This window comes from Bos taurus, chromosome 20 (assembly GCF_002263795.3).
Source record: "Bos taurus isolate L1 Dominette 01449 registration number 42190680 breed Hereford chromosome 20, ARS-UCD2.0, whole genome shotgun sequence".
Lineage (NCBI taxonomy): Eukaryota > Metazoa > Chordata > Mammalia > Artiodactyla > Bovidae > Bos > Bos taurus.
The window spans coordinates 26,081,395-26,103,323 of NC_037347.1; the positions used below are offsets into that span (position 1 = coordinate 26,081,395).

A 21,929-nucleotide genomic window follows, 5' to 3' on the forward strand; every position below is an offset into this window, starting at 1 on the left:
CACCAGACCTGCCCCGGCCGGCCCCGCCCCCCCCGCCCCCCTCTCCGCCCAGCGAGCCGCACCTGGCTCCTCCACACCCCCGGAAGCCTCACCTCCACCCCCACACGCCATCCCAGCCCCGGGATCCAGGAAGCTGCGGGGATGGGGACCGCGTGCCTGGGGGCCTTTCCTGCCTGCACAGCAGACGGCGAAAGTCGGGCAGTCACTACCCCGCCCCCCGACAGTCTGACGTAAGCCCGGGGCAGACCCCGGGTCCCCGAAAGACCCTGGCCCTCGTGCAGGCCTTCCGGCTCCTGGCAGGGGTGGGAGGGCTGGGGGGAGCCATGAGCCTCAGTCACCGTTCTCAGGGGCTGCGCGGTGCCTGCCTTCTCTGCCTTTCCCAAGTGGGTGGAGGAAGGGACAAAAATAAGCGCAGAATGACCAGGTTAGAAACTAACCCGACAGGAAACAAGATCTGCCCACAGTTATGATTATCCCGAAGTGATATTTAAGCAAGAGCTGCTGCAAGAGCTGGGGGTGGGGGGGTGGGGTTGCGTTGGGGTGGGGGGTGTTGTGTGTGTTAAAATTCTCATTCCTTCCTCTCCAAGATAATAAGCAGCTGATTTCATTGTTAACTTGAAGGGATTTACTTAAAGACACAAAGACCAGTGAGAGCCCCGGTATGAACTCGTGATGCTTCCTGTTTGCATTACATTGTGAGTATTTTCTTCCATTATTTCAGGCCCAGGTCTGGAAAGAGAACATTCCATAACTACTTCTGAGCTTTTTACTTCCCAACCTAAGAAACAGGATAATCACTTTTCTTTAAACCTGGGTTTTCCTCTGAAAGTTTGCCCACAAATTCCCAGCACGTTGCTGAAGCCAGGATCCTTCCAGTGACTACTTTTATAGTGTAATCAAATGTTTTAATAAACTAAATGTAAGGAGTTACTAGTCTAATCATTATTATTGCTGCTGCTGCTGCTAAGTCGCTTCAGTCGTGTCCGACTCTGTGCGACCCCATAGACGGCAGCCCACCAGGCTCCCCCGTCCCTGGGATTCTCCAGGCAAGAACACTGGAGTGGATTGCCATTTCCTTCTCCAATGCATGAAAGTGAAAATTGACAGTGAAGTCGCTCAGTCGTGTCCACTCTTAGTGACCCCATGGACTGCAGCCTACCAGGCTCCTCCGTCCATGGGATTTTCCAGGCAAGAGTACTGGAGTGGGGTGCCATTGCCTTCAATCATTATTATTAGCACCATTCTAAACCTTTATGAAGCAGGTAACTTCCTTGGTGGCTCAGACAGTGAAGAATCTGCCTGCAATGCAGGAGACCCAGGTTCGATCTCTGGGTGGGAAAGATCCCCTGGAGAAGGGAATGGCTACCCACTCCAGTACTCATGGCTATAGTCCATGAGGTCGCACAAAAAGACATTTGCCCCTTGGAAGGAAAGCTATGACAAACTGAGACAGCGTATTAAAAAGCAGAGACATTACTTTGCCGACAAAGGTCTGTCTTGGTCAAAGCTATGGTTTTTCTGGTAGTCATGTAGGGATGCTCACTGGACCATAAGAAAGGCTGAGCACCAAAGAGTTGATGCTTTGAAACTGTGGTGCTAGAGAAGACTCTTGAGAGTCCCAGGGAGATCAAATAAGTCAATCCTAAAAAAGAATCAACCCTGTATATTCATTGGAAGGACTGATGCTGAAGGTGAAACTCCAGTACTTTGGCCACTTGATGGAAAGAGCCGACTTATTAGAAAAGACCCTGATGCTGGGAAAGACTGAGGGCAGGAGAAGAGGGTGGCAGAGGATGAAATGGTTGGATAACATCACTGACTCAATGGGCATGAGTTTGAGCAAACACTACGAGAAAATGAAAGATGGGGAAGCCTGGTGTGTAGCAGTACATGGGGGCACAAAGATTCAACTGAACAGCTATGAAAAGGTTGGTGTGCTTGGGACACTGCCACTAGGAAGCAAAGTGGTTCAAGATGGGAAGGACTTAATTGGTAAAAATCAAATGCTTCCCTTTACCATAGCTAGGGCTGGAGTCTTGACTGTATTAAATTGGTGTTTATCAGGTGCTACTGCTTATAATCATGACTATAAATTGAATCAAAAATATATAGCCCCTAGTTCTTTCCTGTTTTCTTATCTGTCACTAACTCGACTTACTAATCCTTACAAACACTTGAAGGCATTTTTTTCCTACCCTGTGGATGCTACTCACCTGCTTACTAAGACTGCAGTGGCACCTGAGAATACGTAGGGGGCCGCTCACTAACCCTGACACCCAATCATGATGCTCCTCACAGACTTATTGCAGGAAGTCAGCCAGGTTTCAGGGAGATGAATATCTGTCTGTTTCCTTCTGACTCACTGAAATGTGAGTAAGTGTTTGGAACAGACCCTTGTTTGGGAGGGAGTGAGTTCTCTTCGTGTGAGACAGGAGTCTGTGCTTTGTCTAAGAGTGGCTGGAGAGAAAAATGTACCTTTCTTTGCTTTTGTGCTCAGAACTAGACAAATTAACATGCTGGCATGAGGTACAGGATAAATCAGGAGCTATATTCTTCCAGAGCAGGCAACAATTTCACATTTCAAGAAACAAAGAACCAACTTCTGCCCCACATTAAGTTTTTTAAGAGTGTAAAGGTTTCCTGACACTAAACAGTTTGAGAACTCCCACCTTAATCATCCTAGGAACTATCCTGTCTAGGGGTAATTTTGCTGGTTACCACATTCTGAGTAGGAAATAAGACTAAGGGAGGTTTTCTGAAACTCTTTGATCTCAGGATGCCTTGGATAAATAAATACAAAAATGTGATTAGGTACACTGTGAAACGTTATTCAGCCATAAAAAGCAGGAAATTCTGCCATTTGCAGTGACATGGATGATGAACCTAGAAGACTTTATGCTAAGTGAAATAAGCCAGATAAAGGCAAATACTGTATGATCTCACGTGAAACCTAAAAATGTTAACTTACTGTACAGAGAGTAGAATGGTGGTTATCAGGAGCTAGGGTGTGGGGAATAGGGGGCGATGCTGATCAAATGGTACAAACTTTCAATTATAACATGATTAAGTTCTGGAGACCTAATGTACATCATGGTGCCTATAGCTAATAATACTGTCTCGTATACTTGAAATTTGCTAAGAGAATAGATCTTAAGTGTTCTTACCACACACACAGAAAAAACAAATATATAAGATGCTGCTAAGTCGCTTCAGTCATGTCTGACTCTGTGCGACCCCATAGACGGCAGCCCACCAGGCTCCCCCGTCCCTGGGATTCTCCAGGCAAGAACACTGGAGCGGGTTGCCATTTCCTTCTCCAATGCATGAAAGTGAAAAGTGAAAGGGAAGTCGCTCAGTCGTGTCCAACTCTTAGTGACCCCATGGACTGCAGCCTACCAGGCTCTTCCATCCATGGGATTTTCCAGGCAAGAGTACTGGAGTGGGGTGCCATTGCCTTCTCCGATATATAAGATGATGAATATGTTAATCAACTTGGTTGCAGTTATCTCACAATGTATATGCATATCAAAATTTAATTTGTCTATTTTAAATATATAAATGTTTTAATTAATTACTCCTCAATAGAGCTAGAAAAAAATATTGAGGATCCCAAAGAACTTCTGTTTATGTGAATTGCTTCTATCAGTGTTTACCATGGAAAATATTGAGGCAGATATATTTTCAATATTAATGTGTTAATCTCAAAATAACAGTAAAATTTTACATGTTAACATAAATAATACATTTTATGAAAAATAACTTTCCCAAAATAAAAGAATGAATGAGATGAATGATACTATTTTACATTTATGCCAGTCTTTTTCATATCTGACTTAAAAATAAACACTTGAATTCTCTTATCTGCTTCTGCATTCAGTCTATTGTAGATAGGTAGTTTTTGTGAAGTTATATGAATTAACCCATCATCACACAAATACATGGATGGAAAAATGAAACATAATTGTGGATATTCTTCTGATACTACACCAAAATTCAACAAGTGGTGTTTTGAAAAGACTAAATATGAAAACATGGGTTAAATCCCATTTCACCTGCCTTCCTTCATCAAAGTCATTTTAAAACTTGCATGTAGCCTAAATCATGTTTGCCTGAGTAGTTTTCTAGAAACGTTGGGTCAGCTGTGTCTAGTTTGAGCCGAGTCGGCTGAGACTGGATAGGACCACCAATTCTTGAATCAAGTGTCCTGGGTGACCTTCGAGCTGCAGAGGTCTGTGGCTTTGTTACACCTGCACAGAACCGTGATTACCGCACCTTTTTCCAATCACCTTTCCCTGAGGTGTGCTCCCCACACCTCAGACCGCCCTGCTTCTTCATTCGTATCCGGTAAATACCACCAGCCTTTTGCCCTCAGGGAGATGGACTTGAGATTTGTTCTCTCATCTCCTTGCTTGGCTCCCTTGCAAATAAACCCTTGCTGTGATGCAAACCTTGGCATCTATCTTTGGACTTGCCAGGGGTTGGGAAAGGTGAACCTGCTTTGATAACAGTCACAATGTGAAACCTGAAACCATTATCAGTGAACTTTCCTACCCTAGTGCTGGTTTGTAACATAGATGAAATTGGTCCTTCACAGAGTATAATGTGGTGGGGGAGACAGGCAAGTGAACACCAGCTAGAGGATAACATCCAATGAAGTGAAGTCGCTCAGTCGTGTCCGACTCTTTGCGAACCCATGGACTGTAACTTGCTAGGCTCCTCCGTCCATGGGATTTTCCAGGCAAGAATACTGGAGTGGGTTGCCATTTCCTTCTCCAGAGGATCTTCCTGACCCAGGGATCCCACCTGGGTCTCCCACACTGCAGGCATATTCTTTACTGTCTGAGCCACCAGGAAAATCTCTAACATCCAATAGGTACAGGCAGAGAGTAGCTTAGGGTCACAGAGGGGCTCATCTGAATGATAGCTGGAGGGTCCTGGAAGATTTTCTAAGGAATACTTTACACTATATTTAGAAGAACTTCACTCGGAGTCAACTGCCTCTAGTTTGGGCTGAGCTGGTTGACTAAATAGGACCACTGACCGTTCAACTGAGCATGCACGATAGTCCGTACTCAAAGAGCAAAGAAAGATGGAAGAAAAGATAAGATGGAAAGAGAGATGGCAGATGCAAACACTGCAGATTGGTATGTGCCTGCGTGCTCAGTTGAGTCCAGCTCTTTTGTGATCCCATGGACTATGTAACCCACCAGGCTTGTTTGTCCATGGAATTTCCCAGGCAAGAATACTGGAATGGGTTGCCATTTCCTCCTCCGGGAGATCTTCCCAATCAGGGATCGAACCCACATCTCTTGCTTCTCCTGCATTGGCAGGCAGGTTCTTTACCACTGCACCACTGGGAGGCCCACAGAGATTGGTAGGTGACAGTTTTAATAAACAAGAGAACTTGCTCATGAAGCTTTTCTTGGGCAAGATAAGTGGGTCCCTGTGACCTCCTGCAAGGTGAAGAGTTTATACAGAGGCCTTCTTTAGTAGCATTCAGTCACATGTACAGTTCACATGGTCTCAGTAACACATTACTTTCTCAAGGCTTGGAGTGGCTCCTCTTGAGGGAACAGTGGATAGAATGTACATCCTGTGAAATTGCCAGTGTCCAGCTCTCCTAATATTTTCTCTTTTTCTTTTTATATAGTTTGAGGAGGTTTCTATGCATAGCACTAGCTTACCGTTAAGGTGTACACATTTCTCAAGTCCTTGAGGACTTGTCTCATTAACTTCTTTTACTCACAGTCCTTAAAACAGGGCCCATCATAGAGCTGATACACAATAAAGGCTTGTACATTTGCTCAACTAATGACTAACATCTTCATTAAGGTAAACCAGAGGAAAGAAGAAGTTAAGTTTATCTCTTAGAACGTGGAAAAGCTCAATGAAGGGGAAATATTATTCATATATACTTTAGGTTCTTTTAAGGAAATGTATCATGTGATGGATCCAGCCAGCTGCATGGTTCTCTTAACTGTTCTGATCTCTCTGAAAGACTTGGATCTTTAAATTAGAAATCAGCCTTTCTCTCAGAGGGGAAAAACATCAATCTTACTTAGTCTAAGTCAAAGAATAATTAATTGAACTAATATGAGGAAATTTCAGAGAACACAAAGACAAGAAGTACAGCCTGGTTTTAGAAATGGTGACTGGGAAGATAAGAACACACTTCACTTAACAGCTTTTTGGGAATTATATGAGTTTCTGGCTTTGTCTTCCTGTGTGTATCTGCATGCTTCTCTCTGTAGACTGACTTCCTCTTTGATTATTCATCATTTCCAGTGCCCTGTAACTTAACCTGGGACTTCCCTGGTGGCTCAGTAGTAAAGAATCCACCTATCAATGCAGGTTTGATCCCTGGGTTGAGAAGATCCCCTGGAAAAGGAAATGGCAACCCACTCCAGTATTCTTGCCTGGGAAAGCCCATGGACAGAGAAGCCCTTGGACTACACAGTCCATGGGGGTCACAAAAGAGTCTGATAAGACTAAGCAACTAAACAACAGCAACAATAACTTAGACCAGCAGGTATCATTAGCTTTCCATGGCCCATCTCTAGTCTTCATTCTATTAGACCTAAGTTTTACTCAATACAGTCTTCTTTAGCTTGACACTCTCATAAGACCATTCATGATATTCTTTTTTTCTTAACGTCCTCTGCCAATCTTTGATTCTTTAGGTAGTTGTTATTTCTTTCTGAAGCCAAGACCTCTGCTTTCTCAATCATTAGGCAATTTAACTTTTAGTGCATCCTATGAGTGACACTAACGCCTGCTTTATTTGAAGTAATTTTGTTTGTACCATTTGGATTGGAGTCAGTCCTTTTAGATGGAAACAAATTTCAAATGTTTTAACATCAAAAAGTCAAACAGAGCCAATTTTGCCATTAGGATTTCTCTGACTGGCAGCCCAGTGAACTTTGTCTACACATCAAAAGAATGAAATCCGTGAAGATGAGAGAGCCTCTAAAAGATTTTGAACTTAAGTTTTGCCAGGAATCTCAGTCTTAATCACTTAATCTAAATCTTTTCGGCCTCTACATCCTCTACAATGCTATATGAGAAAGCACCAGCTATATTCCTTCCTTACAAGACTGAAGTGAAAGTCACTCAGTCACGTCTGACTCTGCGAGCCCATGGAGTATGCAGTCCATGGAATTCTCCAGGCCAGAATACTGGACTGGGTAGCCTTTCCCTTCTCCAGGGGATCTTCCCAACCCAGGGATTGAACCCAGGTCTCCCACAAGTGGATTCTTTACCAGCTAAGCCACCAGGGAAACCCAAGAATACTGGAGTGGGTAACCTATCCCTTCTCCAGCAGATCTTCCCAACCCAAAAATTGAACCAGGGTCTCCTGCATTGCAGGTGGATTCTTTACCAACTGAGCTATCAAGGAAGTGACTATTTGCCTCTAAGGCCCTGTCTAATTTTCTCCCAGAATTTGTCTCTCTTACACATTCCTACAGTTTCTAACATTATCCTTCACCAGAATTAAGTGGAGAATCTTGCAGTAAGTTCACTTTTATGCATTCACTTATTTAGCACCTACCATTTGCAAGAGAAGGCAATGGCAACCCACTCCAGTACTCTTGCCTGGAGAATCCCATGGACGGAGGAGCCTGGTGGGCTGCAGTCCATGGGGTCGCAAAGAGTCAGACATGACTGAGCGACTTCACTTTCACTTTTCACTTTCATGCACTGGAGAAGGAAATGGCAACCCACTCCAGTGTTCTTGCCTGGAGAATCCCAGGGATGGGGGAGCCTGGTGGGCTGCCGTCTATGGGGTTGCACAGAGTCAGACACGACTGAAGTGACTTACCAGCAGCATGTGCAAGTTAATGGGCTCAGTACTTGGTGAGAGCCAATATGTTGACTACTTGTCCTCAGTGAGCTTGAGATCTCTTCTCAAATATTGTCCTTAAAATCTTGCTCTAGCAGAAATTGTATGAAGCATATGGGAGGATATGGAAGTGCACTCTGGTTGATGCCATTCAGCAGAATGAAAGAACATTTGGGTACATTTTCTTTAGATTCAATATGAACCTTTTTTTGTTTGTTTTGTTTAGTCACTAAGTTGTGACTCTTTGCAACCTCATGGACTGTGTAGCCCACGAGGCTCCTCTGTTGATGGGATTTCTTAGCAAGAATACTGGAGTGGGTTACCATTTCCTTCACCAAGGGATCTACCCAACCTAGGGATTGAAAACGCATTTCCTGCATTGGCTGATGGATTCTTTACCACTGAGCCACCAGAAGAGCCCTTTATAAAGGTATGGGAGGTGGCTTACACCATCAGAAACCTCTGAATCTTAAGGTCAATTCAGATGTTTCCAGGTTTAAAGTTGAGGGGCCTGCTGCTGCTTGCTGCTACTAAGTCACTTCAGTCGTGTCCGACTCTGTGTGACCCCATAGACGGCAGCCCACCAGGCTCCCCCGTCCCTGGGATTCTCCAGGCAAGAACACTGGAGTGGGTTGCCATTTCCTTCTCCAATGCAGGAAAGTGAAAAGTGAAAGTGAAGTCGCTCAGTTGTGTCTGACTCTTTGCGACCCCGTGGACTACAGCCCACCAGGCTCCTCCATCCATGGGATTCTCCAGGCAAGAGTACTGGAGTGGGGTGCCAGTGCATGCTGCATTCTGTGGGGTTGCAAGGAGTCGGACATGACTGAGTGACTGAACTGAACTGAACATTTTTCAAGCCCTTTGAACTACATACTTTCACAGGATATGCTAGGGTAAGGCCATTCCTTTTCTTCTTAACGTTGCAGCCCAGAACATGTACACAGAGGTTGTAAACTGAAACTTAGCTTGCCAGTCTCTGAGTACCAATGAGATCCTACTCATGCAAATGCCCAGATGTTCTCCTCTCACCATTCTCTCTTGTACATGTAGGGCACTTCTTGAGTCCCTGGGCTGAGACTTACACACCTGTGCTCCAAGATCAGTCATGACTGCTGCTGGCCCCCACAGCTTAATGTGGTGCCCTCCCTCCTCAACCACCAAGTGGGTGTAGATAGATTCCTTTCTCTTTCTGCTCTTGTGATAACTTCAGACTTCATGCTGACACATTGGCTTATGAACCTGCTTTAAAATGAGGAGGCTGCAGCCTCCTCTCAATCTGACATTATTTAGATGGACTCCCTCCCTGAAAGGCTGGCTTTTACTCGAAAGTGTTACCTGGAGCCAGGGAGGTTGACCTGTGGCCATACTTCCATCCCCCTCCCCAGGGTGCATACTTGCATCCCGGGCAGCTGAGTTTCAAGGCATTCAAACAAACTACCACATTATATCCAGAAACACTGTTTCCTCCTGACTCTTGGCTTTGCTTCTGAGTCTGACTCAGCGTTTTTTCCACTGTACTTCCTTGAATTTTGGCTTCTGTTCTTTTCCATTCTCCGCCTTCTCCTTCCCCAACTACCTAATTCCACATGACACATATGACTAACTCTCGTGTTCAACTCTAGCACAAACCCCTGCCGTATATTTATATATGTAATTTTTAAGTAGAAAATTATAATAGTGATTATATTTGTTTTTTCTTTGATAATTGCATGAGGTCAAATTGACATACATGAACTGTATATATTTAACTTCTATGATTGGTGGTTCAGACTGTAAAGTGTCTGCCTGCAATGCAGGAAACCTGGGTTCGATCTCTGGGTCAGGAAGATCCCCTGGAGAAGGAAATGGCAACCCACTCCAGTACTCTTGCCTGGAAAATCCCATGGATGGAAGACTCTGGCAGGCTACAGTCCATGGAGTCCCAAAGAGTTGGACATGACTGAGTGACTTCACTTTCTTTCTTTCTTTTCTTTCACATATTTATATGTTGAATAAATTTTTAAATAATATAAAAATATTTTAAAAAGTACTCCCACAGTTATGTAGGGGTGTGTGTATTTGTGTGTGGAGGTGGAGGGCAAGGAGGAGACATTCGTAGGAGGCAAGCTAACTTGAGGACGCAGAGTCTGAAGGGCTAGTCTTACAGACCCACACATCTGTTTGAGCTGTGAAACATCCCAGGGAGGAACTATCCCCAGGAGGTGTCAGGTGTGCAATATTAATCCAAAGAACAAGAGGTTTTTCAAGGGGAAGTGTTCATTTGAGTAAAGCAAGGTGTCAGCTCTAAATCTCTGAGCAGGAGAAGGGGAGACATGGTAAAAGGATTACAGAGCAGAAAGGTAATTGGGAGGATCACCCTGCTGCTGCTGCTGCTGCTGCTGCTGCTGCTGAGTCGCTTCAGTCGTGTCTGACTCTGTGCGACCCCATAGATGGCAGCCCACCAAGCTCCCCTGTCCCTGGGATTCTCCAGGCAAAAACACTGGAGTGGGTTGCCATTTCCTTCTCCAATGCATGAAAGTGTAAAGTGAAAGTGAAGTCGCTCAGTTGTGTCCGACTCCTCTAGACCCCATGGACTGCAGCCCACCAGGCTCCTCCTTCCATGGGATTTTCCAGGCAAGAGTACTGGAGTGGGGTGCCATTGCCTTCTCCGGAGTATCACCCTAGGGACAGAGTAAAAGATAGTGTCATTGATATATTTTGACTATGTTATTCCACAGTGGTGTGGTGGATTGTTTCTTCATTTCAGCAGATACATGACCAGATTAGGAACCAAAAAGAGGGACTGACTACAAGTTGGAAGCCACAGAAGGGGTTCAGATTGGGCCACACAGAATATGCCACTTGGACATAAACGTTATTCTGAGCCCAAAGTAACTGAGAATAAACAGACTCAAGAAAGACGCTGCCTTCCTCGCTCTTTCACAGGAAGTGAAGGACAATTCTTAATCGCCAGAGACAACTCTAGACTTACCAACTCAAAGAGGGCACCAGAGAAATCTAATAACAAGCCTTACTAACTAGCCCTTCTCTGTCATTCGCTTCCCTGTGTATTTACCTTTCCACAGTTTACAGCCCATGACCACCTAAACTACTTTTCCTTTGTCTTGTTGTCTCTCTACAAATTATCGTGCTTTGTTAAGATGCTGTATATGTTCTAACCACCCTGCCTGCTGAAGAAGGTCATCCAGCAGATGTAGACAGCAGGTCCAGCAGGTTAGTCCCTGAGCTGGACCCAGGCAACTGGAGGGTCCTCACCCCATCCACTTGGAATGCGTCTTCCACCCACTGTTTATACGCTAGGAGCCACTCTGGGGACAAACCTTGAGAGAGTAAGCCCGCATTAAGACCAACTGGACTGCGTGTGTGACTGCACCTTGTTAAGGCCTCTGTATAAACTTTCACAATTCTGGCAGGTGAGTGTGGATACCCACTCATCTTGTAGAGGCTGGAGACAAGCCTTGAATGGAAGTTCCCATGCTTTTTAAATCTGCCACATGCTAATCTGAAGTGACCTGCTTCTTTCTTTGGTCTTTTCTTGCCCTCCTAAATGGGTACCAGTTTGTGAACCAATATCTTTGAGTTACTCATCACTCAGTTTCGCATATATATGCTCCATGCACACATTTATAACTTCTGCTTGTTTTTTTTTTTTTTTTTTTTTTCTTGTTGTCTTCTGTTTTGTCAGTTGAATTCACAGGGCCCCAGACTGTGAACCCTAAGAGGGTACAGGGGGAAGTAACCTCCTCCATCCTAGCACCACTTGATCCTGCATGCTCAGTCATGTCTGACTCTTTGCGACTCCACAGACTGTAGCCCAACAGGCTTCTCTGTCCATGGATTATCCTGGCAAGAATATTGGAATGGGTTGCCATTTCCTCCTCCAGGGAATCTTCCCGAACTAGAGCTCAAACCTGCATCTCCTGTGGCTCCTGAATTGGCAAGTGGATTCTTTACCACTGGAGGCATGAAGTGAAAGCCCCCTAGCACCAGTAAGTCCAACTGAACCAAGAGCAGAAGCCAACTATGACCTGTGCACCATACTATGCAGTCTGGACCATCGTGGTAGTAAGAGGAGGAGAGGAAAAGGAGGACAGGAAGACAGTCTTGCTGCTAATTGATATCTGAGATCTACATTCTAGTGACCCACAGAAGATTAGAGGAAAGATTTAGGCCTGGAAATTTACACGTCTCTAAACATGACTTGAGTCAGAGACATCGTATTATAAAACTCCAATCCATTTACTATATGCCTCTGTAATTGCTCTCATGCCTGAGAACCCAAGGGTTACACACATCTACTCGGTATATTACAAGCAGATCTCATTTCATTGTGTTTCTCTTTAGTGTGCTTCACAGGTGCTGCTTTTTTACAAATTGAGGGTTTGTGGCAACCCTGTGCCAAGTGAGTCTATCAGTGCTATATTTCTAACAGCATTTGGCCACTTCATGCCTCCATGTCATGGTAATTCCCACATTTCAAACTTTTCATTATCATTATGTTTGTTGTGATCTGTGACCAGTCATTTTGATGTTACTACTGTCTTTTGCTGAAGGCTCAGATGATGGGCAGCAGTATTTAGCAATAAAATAGTTTTTACTTAAGGTATGTACATGGAGGTGTTTTATTTTTTTCTTTTTACATGGAGGTTTTTAAGACATAATTGCATTGTATACTTGATAAACTATAGTGCAGTCTAAATATACCTTGTATGTGCACTGGGAAACCAAAAGGTTTATGTAAATTGCTTTGTTGCAATATTGCTTTATTGTGGTCGTCTGTAACTGAGCCTGCAATACCCCCAATGTATGTACTATTGCATGTAAGGTGCCTTTCATTTTTGGTCTATTTCCACCCCAGCCCCCAAGGTATGGTTTCCTTATATGCTCCTCTTATTGTCTCTCAGTAATTGCAGCAAAGCAACAGAACTTTCTGTATTTATCATCTTTGGGCTGTAGGCTACAGAGATGAACATGTGGATGGAGAAGATAGGCGATAAGCATTAATGCTGATTAGAAAAGACTAGATCAAACGGTTGCTAAATCACTTTGTATCGACTGACATACAGTTTAATTTGAAGCAAAACCACAACTGTTTATATTTCTACATACTTAAAACAATAGATATATGTTCTATAAACTGGCAAAAAGAAAATGTGCTTATTTTTAACTAAAAATACCACATTTGTTAATGCCAACTACAGTGGGAGTTACATTTAAAATAGTTTAAATAAGTCACTTGGAATCTAAAGGAAAAACAATCTTTTTGTTGCCCTAAGGTATTATAGAAATTTAAAATCTATATATACCACTGAAAGAGGGTAGTGAGATAACTATTTGACTGCCTACCATGTGCTAAGAATGTATGGCATGCCGCATGTGTTATTATTTTAAGTTTATTTTCTTTTGGTTTCTCATAACAACTTTATGAGCTATTGTTATGTTGTCCAGAAGCTTATTGTTATTAGCAATAAGATATTAGCAAACTTATTCTTAGAGGGCCAAGGTCAAGAAATGGCCCAAGAATGCACAGCTGGTAAACAGCAGGAGTGGGGATATGGACCCAAGTCCTGCCCGGACTCTAAAATTCATTCTCTGTGTACTATATTATGGGGCCAAATTATGTTGTGGTTTGAGATGCATACAAAATCCTGGCTTACATTCTGCCAAACTGCTTAATAGGGAAAATAATTATATATATAAATATAAATATAATGTCATTTATGCAGCATTTAGGATCTAAGCATTTCAGCCTGGCCAGTTTAAGAAATACCCATTCTCTCAGTTTCTATTCAAGGCAGCCACATGGGCTTAGATTGAAAATTCCTTTTAAAGATATGAATAAATATGAACAGTTTCTTTTCTTTCCTTTCCTACACACTGTGGCATTAATATTGGCGTTTTACTTCCTAAAATTGCATCCCGAGGTGATTCTCTCCCATCATGTCTGATAGGAAATACAAAACAAAAAAATCTAACTAGGATGTAAACACTGTGCCTCCTGACTGTCACACACACAAGTTTTGAAGATAAGCAGACTAACAGATGTAATCATACAATGTAAGTCTGCTCAGCATTAAAAAGCAATGGACAATCAACACACGCAACAACATGGATAAATAGCAAACATTGTTCTGAATGGGAAAAGACAGATACAAAAGGCTGCATACTTCATGAGTCTACTGATACGACATTCTGGAGAAAGCAAAACTAAAGGGACAGAAACCAGATTAATTGTAGAGGATGGGGGTGGGGGAGGAAACGGACTAAAAGGGTCACGAGGAAACTTCTACTTGATAGAAATATTTTGTATCTTGATTGTGGTGGTGGTTACATGATTACATACATTTTTCAAAACTCAAAGGAGTTTTATTTGAAAAACAGAAGTTATGCCTTAATAATCTTCACTTTACACAGGGTTGAGGAGCTTCCCACACATCTTCGGCGGAAAAGTGATGCCTCCCAACTCCACAGGGACAAGCCTCCTGTGTCAGGACCCTCTCAGACCTCAGCCTGTGCATCTCTTCATCTGGTTGTTCATCTGTATCCTTTAACATACCCTGACTTCCCTGGTGGTTCAGACGGTAAAGCGTCTGTCTACAGTGCAAGAGACCCGGGTTCGAGCCCTGGGTTGGGAAGATCCCTTGGAGAAGGAAATGGCAATCCACTCCAGTACTATTGCCTGGAAAATCCCATGGACAGAGGAGCCTGGTAGGCTACAGTCTATGGGGTCACAAAGAGTCAGATACGACTGAGCGACTTCATTCACTTTAATAAGCCAGAAAACATGAAAAAAAAAAAAACACTAAGAAAATAATCATGACTTTAAACTTGTTAAAAATCCAAGTTAAAAAGAAAATATGTGTATAGAAAAGGAGATGGGGGCGGGGCTTGTAAATTCTAGGCTCCAGAACTGATATCTGGAGAGGGAGCTGTGGCGGGTGTGGACTTTAGAATGCAATTTAAGGAAACTAAATGCCAATATTAATGCCATGATGTCTAGGAAAGGAAAGAAGAGAGACTAATTATTCATATTTAATCACATCTTTGAAAGGTATGGTCAAGCTAAGCCCACATGGCTGTCTTGACTAGAAATTGATTAAAGAGAATGATGTTCCCTTTTATAGTCTGTGGAAATGATACTTAAACATAAAGCAAATGCCTTATTGGAGAGCTAGGTAGCTCCTGGGATGTCTGAGCAGTCCTTCTTCCTCTATTATTTCCATCAATTGATGGTCCCATCCCTAATAATGTCATCAAATGCAATTCAATCAACGTCTCTGATTTTTATTCTCATTTTTGCTGTCAGCCAATTTCTGAATTCTGTGTAGTGAGGAAAGGTCCTCTCTCTTCATGTTAAATAGGTTCTGTCATATTCAGTTCAACACAAGTTTGTTGTGGCCAACTTCTCTGACCAACAGAAAGCAGAGAGAGGGTAAAACAGAAGTTCAATACACCCTGCCCTTCCCCCACAGTCCACTTGTGGAGGAGGATGCCCTTGTGCAACCAAGGCCACTCCTTCGGATGTTGTCTGCTCAGGCTGGAGGACCAGCGGGAGTCAACTTGCACTTAGGATTGAGGAGTTTTGTAAATGAGGTTACCTTGGTGGAGGAACTAGATAAAGCATTGACCCAGCGTCTGAAAGGAGTACGACTTGGATTACAGATAAGTGGCTTCTGTTGGTGGGTTAAAGGAGAAAGTGTTTTGTTTTGTTTTGATATGCTCTTTTTTAAGGAGTTGTAGCTCGAGAGTAACCGAGAGTAATATAGACATGAGAGGAAGGGATGCTCAGCCTCATTTCAGAAGTAAAGATAGCACAGGTCTTTGTATTGAGGATCCAGCAGCAGGACATGCCAGGAGCAAGAACTAGAGGAAGAGAATGCAGATGCCTCTCAGTAACAAAGAGGCTGTATTCTTGAGCTGTCCAACAACACACTAATTGGAATCTCTGAAGAATTATCCACATTATAATGGTGAGGTATGCAGAATGGGCAGGAGTGAGAGAAAGCTTTGAAAAGTGTGTGAAAAGGAATAACAGATGGCACTTGGGTGCTAATAGAATAGAAAAGTCTGACTGTTAAGAAAGGAAGAAAATAAAAAAAAAAGAGAGACTCAGCACATAAAACGAAAGAGCCCTGGACATTTCATTAAGGGGGTGCTTAGAGTCCTCGGCGTGGCCTACTTCCAGCCCCACTAATCACAGTCTGATGGCCAATTCTGGCTGCTGTTCTTTATTTTCCAGGCTTGGGCATTTCCACTGTTGCCTTTGGAATGCCATTCAGGATTGGGGTTTCTAAATGAATTCATGCCCCACATGGCTGGTTGAAAGATACTATAAAAACAACAACAACAAAAGATAACTGAGTGAAATGGCAGCTAAAGACCAAACCTGTGGATGTTTCAATGCTGCTTTTATTGAATTAATGCAAGTACTGGATTAAGCTAGTACTTGCCAGTCAAATACTAACTAGAACTCTGGCACATGGCCAAAGAGCATTCATCTGTGAAGGGGCTGGCAGCCTGGGTATCTACGGACAATGGTGCTTGCCTTGTTATTCCTGAAATTGGGGAGGAACTGAACCATTGTAACTAAACTCTGTGCAAGTCAGGGATGCTACACCCTGATTTAAGAGTCAAGTCTCAGAGTGAGATAACTCCTTGATTTGGCTCTACTCCACGCAGAAATTTAATTTCAGGCACCTATGAATCCTTGAAAACCTACAAGACATCAAAGTCAACTCAAGTATTAGTCTGCTAAGTTGCTTCAGTCGTGTCCGACTCTGTGCGACCCCATAGATGGCAGCCCACCTGGCTCCGCTGTCCCTGGGATTCTCCAGGCAAGAACACTGGAGTGGGTTGCCATTTCCTTCTCCACAAGTATAAGTCTAGGATTTCTATATAGTTAGAGGAATTCCAGGTTTCCTTCACAAGAATTCTCAAGTCTGGAATTACACTCATTTTTTAAAAATTAATTTTTATTGGAATATAGTTGCTTTACAATGTTATGTTAGTTTCCACTGTACAGTAAAATGAATCAGCTATATGTATACATATATCTCCTCTTTTTGGATTTCCTTCCCATTTAGGTAATCACAGAGCATTCAGTAGAGTTTCCTGTGCTATGCAATAGGTTCTCATTAGCTATATATTTTATACAGATTATTACTAGTATATATATTTCAACCCCAATCTCCCAATTCAACCCCCACTTCTCCCCCTCGGTATCCATTTGTTTGATCTCTATGTCTGTGTCACTATCTCTGTGTTGCAAATGAAATCATCTATACTGTTTTTCTACATTTCACATATATGTGTTAATATATGATATCTCCTCTTTCTGACTTACTTCATTCTGTATGACACTCTAGGTCCATCCACATCTCTGCAAATGACCCAATTTCATTCCTGTTTATTGCTGAGTAGTATGGGATTGAAAAGCCTCTTGATGAAAGTGAAAGTGGAGAGTGAAAAAGTTGGCTTAAAGCTCAACATTCAGAAAACAAAGATCATGGCATCCGGTCCCATCACTTCATGGGAAATAGATGGGGAAACAGTGGAAACAGTGTCAGACTTTATTTTTCTGGGCTCCAAAATCACTGCAGATGGTGACTGCAGCCATGAAATTAAAAGACACTTACTCCTTGGAAGGAAAGTTATGACCAACCTAGATAGCACATTCATAAGCAGAGACATTACTTTGCCAACAAAGGTTCGTCTAGTCAAGGCTATGGTTTTTCCTGTGGTCATGTATGGATGTGAGAGTTGGACTTTAAAGAAAGCTGAGCGCCGAAGAATTGATGCTTTTGAACTGTGGTGTTGGAGAAGACTCTTGAGAGTCCCTTGGACTGCAAGGAGATCCAACCAGTCCATTCTAAAGGAGATCAGCCCTGGGATTTCTTTGGAAGGACTGATGCTAAAGCTGAAACTCCAGTACTTTGGCCACCTCATGCGAAGAGTTGACTCATTGGAAAAGACTCTGATGCTGGGAGGGATTGGGGGCAGGAGGAGAAGGGGACGACAGAGGATGAGATGGCTGGATGGCATCACTGACTCGATGAACGTGAGTCTGGGTGAATTCTGGGAGTTGGTGATGGACAGGGAGGCCTGGTGTGCTGCGATTCATGGGGTTGCAAAGAGTCGGCCACGACTGAGTGACTGAACTGAACTGAACTGACTGATGGAATTGCACTCATCTTTAAGTTCATTTTGTTTGATATTAATATAGCTGCCTCCAACTCTTTTATGGTTACTGTTTGCATGGTATCTTTCCCCCATAATTTTCTGTTCCGTTTATTTGTGCCTTGGAATCTCTTTTAGAGGACATATAGATGGACCTTATTCTTTTATCAGTTTGGCAATCTCTGACTTTTGATTTGACTGTTCAGACCATTTACCTTTAACGTTATTACTGATATGGTCAGAATTACATTTGTCATATTACCATTCATTTTCTGAAATTGAAACTTCAATACTTTGGCCACCTGATGCGAAGAGCTGACTCATTGGAAAATACTCTCATGCTGGGAAAGATTGAAGAGGCCGGAGAAGGGGACGACAGAGGATGAGATTAGATGGCATCTAACAGAGGTAGTTAGATGGCATCATTGACTCAATGGACATGAGTTTGAGCAAACTCTGTGAGACAGTGAAGGACAGGGAAGCCTAGCACGCTGCAGTCCATGGGGTCATGAGTCAGACATGACTGAGCGACTAAACAAATTTGTTTTGTATGATAAATGAGGCCACAGTTGCTATTATTTTTAGTGAGAGTACCTTTCCCATCTTTCCCTGTTTACTCCTTGCTCTTTGCCCTGCCCCACTGCTGCTTCAAGAAGTAGTTAAAGAAATAATTATTTGACACTTGGACTAGTATGGCATGTGTATATGTGTATAATGGTTATTAACGAGAGAATATGGGAGTAATTTTCCTTCCTGTTGCCAATTCTAGGATGAGGGAAAGAATTTGATGGCTATCATCCTTTTACTATGAAAGAAAAATTTAAAAAATTAAAAAACCTACAGCATACCATTTCTTTGTGATTTGAAGTATGTCAAAATATAAATATGGAAAAAATAAATATGTATGCTTAGAAACAAGATAACGTAATGTTAGTAATTTCTGGTGCTGGTGAAATGATTGTTTTAAAATTATTTTTTTCTGAATTTCAAATTGCTTTACAATGTGAATGTTTCCTTACCCTAAAAGATTTTTTCCTAATCTAAAAATTGTCACTCATTTTTAAAAAACAATTCAAATAGCTACTCTAAAGAAGAAAACAGAAATTATCTGCAGTCCCTTTAACGATCACTTCTATTTGGTGAACATTGTTACTAAAATCTGCTTATGATTATCACATTAACTTTACTATCGGACACCACAAAGGATAAGAAAAGCGAATGTTGTGTCTATGCTCCAGACTTAAAAATAACGTTTCTATGTCTGCCACTTATTTTTACAGAGAATATTTCCCGATTCTCTCTACTACTTCCACTGCACTTTCCTCCTGGGTGAAGGGTGGAATGGGAAAAGAATTATTGAGCTCACAGTCAGAGAGAAAAGATAGTGCATTGGGATCATGTACTGACACAAATTTGGTCCAGGACCTTACAGATAACCTCTTCATAAGTCAGTCTTTTTCTTCCATAAAAATCTCTCCTTCACTCACTCTACTGCGTAGTTTGAGGATATAATCTTTTGTAAGATAAACACATGTTATTAAACTTCTTCCAGCATTTACTTCTAGCCCTTATATATGAAATTATTTCTTTAACCTATAGGCTGAATAGAGAAAATAACTTTTTCACTTAGTTTTTTTTGGTTTTATACTATGTGGTCCAATCTATTATTATGCAGCAGATAATTTATTATTAAAACATCTCATTAGAAGATATGTAGTAATAATGGATTCTGAGGTTTTTGTCTCAAGTTTGCAAAACACTAATCTCATTGCTATATTGTGTACAGGAAACACCACAGACAGACTGCATTTGCTTTTTGTTTTTTCCGTTTAGAAGCATTAAAGTGGAAACCTACCAAGGAGCTAAAAAAAAAAGGTTGGTGCTCTGGAAGAAATACTAATCTTGGACAAAATTCGTGTACTTAAAATCACAGCAGTCACATTTTTCTTTGAAAGAGTCATTTTTTTTATTAACATATAAGACAGGATGCTCATTTACCTTGACGTAAAATACACAGCTGATGTACAAGATAAGATAGAATTATACAAAAATACCAAACTTCTGACCTCAAATCAGTGTACAGGATGCACCATATATAGGATATTCAAAATAGTTTTTTGCTTCCTCAGCTATTTCTAATTATGTCATCTTAAATCATTGTTACCTGATAACCAATTTCTTTTTTAACATGTGTTGAAATCAGGCACTTAATAAATGACTAGAATCAAGAGATTTAGTGCTTCTTTGTTCTTGAATGCAATCAAAATATTTTCTTCTAACAAGTCGGTCCAATAAAAGCCATGTAGAAATGCACGCACCCTTGAGCTGTTCATTTTAATGAGTTTATTCTGAGGTAAATAGACAAGCAGTGAATATACTTTATGTTAGACCATGCAGAAAAGTTTATTAGAGTGAGTATGATACATGTTTCAGGGCAATAGTTATTATATACAATGTTTTTCTTTTTAATAAAATGGACACTTTTTTTTACACTATCTGTTAACAATTTTACAACCGGACACTAGTAACATGCAGTACACCATTCTCCCTTCAGGCCAGTGTTCCTCCTAAGGAACACAGAGGGTGGCTGTTACGTCTTGAATAAAGGCAGGGGTGTCTCTCAATTAAACACCAAGTATCGGGATGTACTGTGTGAAATGGTTCTAGAATGAAGAAGATCTGAGCTGTTGCTGCTTCAAATGATTGTTTTTATTTGAGCCAAAGCATGTTAAACTTCAGGAAATTAACCCTACTTAACAGACAGGTAAGAATATACTTTTACTCTTATTTAATCAACAATTTACTTGTGTGAAGTACATTTGTTAGTATTGTGGCCAGGTATAATGTGGGCTAAAAATGCTTACAGTATTTTGAGGAGTAATGGTGTGTACATAAAAGATAAATAGCTTCAGCCCCTCCCCCACATTTTTTTTCTGTCTCTCAAAATGCAAGATGTCTCAGGGACACGGCAGGAAGATTGTCACCTGTCGTTGCGCCAGTGATGCTAAGACCTCTCAGAAAGTCACCATCAGTGTCTGTGTGGTGACTCCCTACTGCTTGGCTACTCTGTAGCAGAAAGAAACAATTATACCACTCCTTGTTCCCCATCCAATCCTCTTTCCATCTCCTGAAATACAGAGTTGGGGACAGGGACTGTCAGTAGGGGACTGTTGAATTCTGGCTTTCATTCTTCATTTGGAATATTTCTTTAAAAAGTTTGGTTCCCAGTCTCTGCATAGATCAAACTGAAATAAAAGATTAAATGTGGAGTCTCAGTCTCTTGCACAAAAGCTCCTGAAATTCCAGACTTACTCTTTTTTCATCAAGATGTAATTTGAAATATGGTAACATCAAACACAATCATAGTTATGAGTGTCCCTGGTATCCGCCCAGTATTGCCATGATTTCCATGGTGTCAGATAATTAAAGGATTTCCAAGACTCAATTCACCAAGAAGGAACATCCAACCCTCAAGGCCTTGCAAGGGGCACCAGGCTTCAGATGGCCTTGCCAAGAAGACCCAGATTAAAACCAAACATCCCCACTGTACAGATGAGAAGAGAAGAAGCCTATTGGAGGGCAGAAAGCAGAGAGATCCTGAAAATGGCCCCTGGGTCCTACTGCCCAGTCGGCATGACATTGAAATTCTCTACCCTGCAATGAGAGGAAATGCAAGGAAGTCCTGTATAATGTTCTGAACTTAACAGATATGGGAGAAAGGCTTTAATGTATTTTGAAAGGAAAGAAAAAGCTGATCTCAAAGCAAAGAGCCCAACATTAGAAGTGATAACTCATTCTTGTATTAATATATTTTTGGAATGGTAAAACTTCAGCATGTGCTTAAGAGTGTATTTGTTGTGGGAGGGTTGATCCTGGGATGTAGTGGGTTTGGGAGCTCAGGTTTAAGAACTGG

The 21,929-nt window shown here is 42.0% G+C and overlaps 1 protein-coding gene and 1 long non-coding RNA gene across 3 annotated transcripts in view; one reads left to right on the plus strand and one right to left on the minus strand.

Annotated features, from left to right (window-relative positions):
* Positions 1-36: 36 nt before the first annotated feature.
* On the plus strand, positions 37-20,231 carry LOC132343223 (uncharacterized). Its single transcript, XR_009491945.1, has 3 exons — positions 37-695; positions 11,526-11,829; positions 14,255-20,231. It is a non-coding gene; the product is annotated as an uncharacterized lncRNA (long non-coding RNA).
* Positions 20,232-20,344: 113 nt separating this feature from the next.
* Positions 20,345-21,929, minus strand: part of ITGA1 (integrin subunit alpha 1) — a 181,634-nt gene continuing 180,049 nt past the window's right edge. For both annotated transcript variants that reach the window (XM_059878883.1, XM_059878884.1), the window contains one exon: positions 20,345-21,261. The gene's annotated coding sequence lies outside the window, so the exon portion shown is untranslated. The remainder of the gene's footprint in view (positions 21,262-21,929) is intronic.